Here is a 3,571-nt window from a genome sequence, read left to right as displayed (position 1 = left end):
AGAAAAATCCATACCATAAATTTAATCCTAGGAACAGCAAATTAAATTATTTGGATTTGTTCCCTTGAGCGAATTTAAGTTTTATTCACTGTATTTCTTGAAGAAAAAGGACTTATTCATATACTACAGAAAAGGAAAAACATGTTAACTACAAAATTTATAAATACAGAAAACCCAGATAATGTTGGCAGCAAAAACCTTTTGAAAAATATAGTTTTCAAACAATATTATATTAGTTTCAGGTGTATAATATAATCTTTATTTATATATCTTATGAGGTGATTACCCTGATAACTCAAGTGCCCATATGACATGATAAAGTTATTATAGTATTACTAACTTCATTCCCTAAACAATACATTCATATAGCATATAAAAATGTTTTGCACAAATTCATGAAGTGAAATCGGTTAATGTTTATATAGGTTTTATTTATTTTTATTTTTTGCAGTTTTTTGGCAGTATTAATTTTATTTTTTAAAATCTTTATTGTTGAAAGTATTACATATGTACCTTTTCTCCCCCATTGACCCCCTCTAGCCTCCCCTACTACCCGCCCCAGGCCTTCACCATTAGTTATGCATATGTGCATACAAGTTCTTTGGTTGATCACCTCCCACTCACCCACCCTCCTTTACCTTCCTCCCCAGATTCTACACTCTGTTCCATTCTTCCATGTCTCTGGATTCACTCCCTTCATTAGTTTATTTTGTTAATTAGATTCCACATAAGATTGAGATCATCTGATACTTATCTTTCTCTGACTGGCTATTTCACTTAGCATAATACTCTCTAGGTCCCTCCATGCTGTCTCAAAGGGTAAGAGGACCTTATATTTTACTGCTGCATAGTATTCCATGGTATGAATATACCACAGCTTTTTTATTCAATGGTCTACTGATGGGCACTTGGGCTGTTTCCAGATCTTAGCTATGGAAAATTGTGCTGTTATTAACATAGGGGTGCATGCATGCTTTCTGATCGGTGTTTTGGGTTTCTTAGGATATATTCCTAGAAGTGGGATCACTAGATCAAATGGGAGTTCCATTTTTAATTTTTTGAGGAAACTTCATACTGTTTTCCACAGTGGTTGCATCAGTCTGCATTCCCACCAGCAGTGTACAAGAGTTCCCTTTTCTCCACATCCTTGCCAGCACTTGGCATTTGTTCATTTGTTGATGATAGCCATTCTGACAGGTGTGAGATGGTACCTTATTGTTGTTTTGATTTGCTTTTTTCTGATGGTCAGTGACTTTGAGCATTTTTTATATGTCTCTTGGCTTTCTGTATGTCCAGTTTGGAGAAATGTCTATTTATGTCTTTTGTCCATTTCCTAATTGGATTGTTTGTCTTCCTTTTGTTAAATTGTATATGTTCCTTATACATTTTGGATATTAACCCTCTATCAGCTGTATCATTGCCAAATAAGTTCTCCCATTCAGTGGGCTCTCTTTTGGTTTTGTTGATGATTTCTTTTGCTGTACAGCAGCTTTTTATTTTGAGGTAGCCCCATTTGTTTATTTTCTCCTTAGTTTCCTTTGCCCTAGGAGATGTATCTGAACATATTGCTAAATGAGATATCTGAGATTATACTGCCTTTTACTCCTCTAAGATTTTTATGGTTTCCCATCTTACATTTAAGTCCTTTATCCATTTTGAGTTTATTCTGTGTATGGTGTATTCTAGTTTCATTTTTCTGCATGTATTTGTCCAATTTTTCCAACACAGTTTATTGAAGAGACTGTCTTTACTCTGTTGTTTGTCAAATATTAACTGAGTTAATGGCTTGGGGCAATTTCTGGGGTCTCTGTTCTGTTCCATTGATCTATATGCCTGTACTTGTGCCTGTACTAGGCTGTTTTGAGAACAGTGACTTTGTAATACAGCTTGATATCTGGTTTTGTGATTGCTCCAACTTTATTTTTATTTCTCAAGATTGCTTTGCTGCATCTATTCAGTCTTTTTAAATTTTATATAAGTTTTTGGATTATTCTAGATCTGTGAAATATGCTGGTGGTATTTTAATAGGGATTGCATTGAATCTGTAGATTGACTTGGATAGTATGGACATTTTAATGATGTTAATTCTACCAATCCATGAATATAGTATATTCTTCCACTTGTTTATATCTTCCTCTATCTCTGTTTAAATGTTCATAGTTTTCTGAGTAAAGGTCTTTTACTGCCTTGGTTAAGTTTATTCCTAAGTATCTCAAGTTTTTTGTTGTTATGGTAAATGGGATTATTTGTTTAGTTTCTCTTTCTGAGAGTTCATTATTGGTGTATAAAAATTTCTTAGATTTCTGGGTGTTAACTTTGTATCCTGCTACATTGCTGAATTTGTTTATTAAGTCTAGTAGTTCTTTGGTGGAGTTCTTAGGGTTTTTCATGTACAATATCATGTCATCTGTTAATGACAGTTTTACTTCCTCCTTTCCAACTTGGATGCCTTTTATTTCTTCCCTTTGTCTAATCGCTGTGGCTAGGACTTCCAGTACTATGTTGAATAAGAGTGGTGAAAGCAGACATCCCTGTCTTGTTCCTGTTCTTAGAGAAAATGATTTTAAATTTTGCCTATTGAGTATGATGCTCCTTGTAGGTTTGTCATATATGGCCTTTATCACGTTGAGATATGTTCCCTCTATTCTCATTTTGCTGAGAGATTTTATAAAAAATGGATGTTGGATATTGTTGAATGCTTTTTCCGAATGTATTTTTATTATAATTTGATATTTGTCTTTCAGTTTTTTAATGTGATGTACCATGTTTATTGATTTACCAACATTGTACCAGCCTTGCATCCCTGGAATAAATCCCGTTTGGTCTTGGAATATGATCTTTTTAATATATTGCTGGACCCAATTTGCTAATATTTTATTGAGGATTTTAACATCTATGTACATCAGGGATATTGGCCTATAATTTTCTATCTTTGTAGTATCTTTATCTGGTTTTGGGATTAGGGTAATGTAGGCCTCATAAAAAGAGCTTGGACATGTTCCTTCCTCTTTGATTTTTGCAATAGTTTGCAGAGTGTAAGAGTTAGTTATTCTTTGAATGTTTGGTGAAACTCTCCTGTGAAGCTATCTGGATCAGAGCTTTTGATTGCTGGGAGTTTTGTTGTTGTTGTTGTTTACTGCTTCAATTTCATCAGTTGGTATTGACCAATTCAGGTTTTCTGATTCTTCTTGATATAATTTTGGGAGATTGTATTTTTTTCTAGGAATTTGTCCATTTCATCGATATTGTCTAGCTTGTTGACATAAAAATAGTTCATAGTATTTTCTTACAATTTTTGTATTTTTGTGGTGTCAGTGGTTACTTCACCTCTTTCATTTCTGATTTTGTTTTTTTGGGTCCTATGTCTTTGTTTCTTGATGAGTCTGGCTAACAGTTCATAATCTTGCATATCTTTTCAAATAACTAGCTCTTGGTTTCATTGATTTTTAAAAAAAATCTTTATATCATTTATTTCTGCTCCAATCTTTATTATTTCCTTCCTTCTTTCTCTGGGCTTATCTTATGGTTCTGTTTCTAATTCTTTAAGTTGTAGTGTTAAATTTTTTTAAAT

Source organism: Myotis nattereri, assembly GCF_964212035.1.
Source record: "Myotis nattereri genome assembly, chromosome: X".
Classification (NCBI taxonomy): domain Eukaryota; kingdom Metazoa; phylum Chordata; class Mammalia; order Chiroptera; family Vespertilionidae; genus Myotis; species Myotis nattereri.
The sequence above is the reverse complement of the archived record's forward strand: the minus strand, read 5'-3'. Positions refer to the sequence as shown.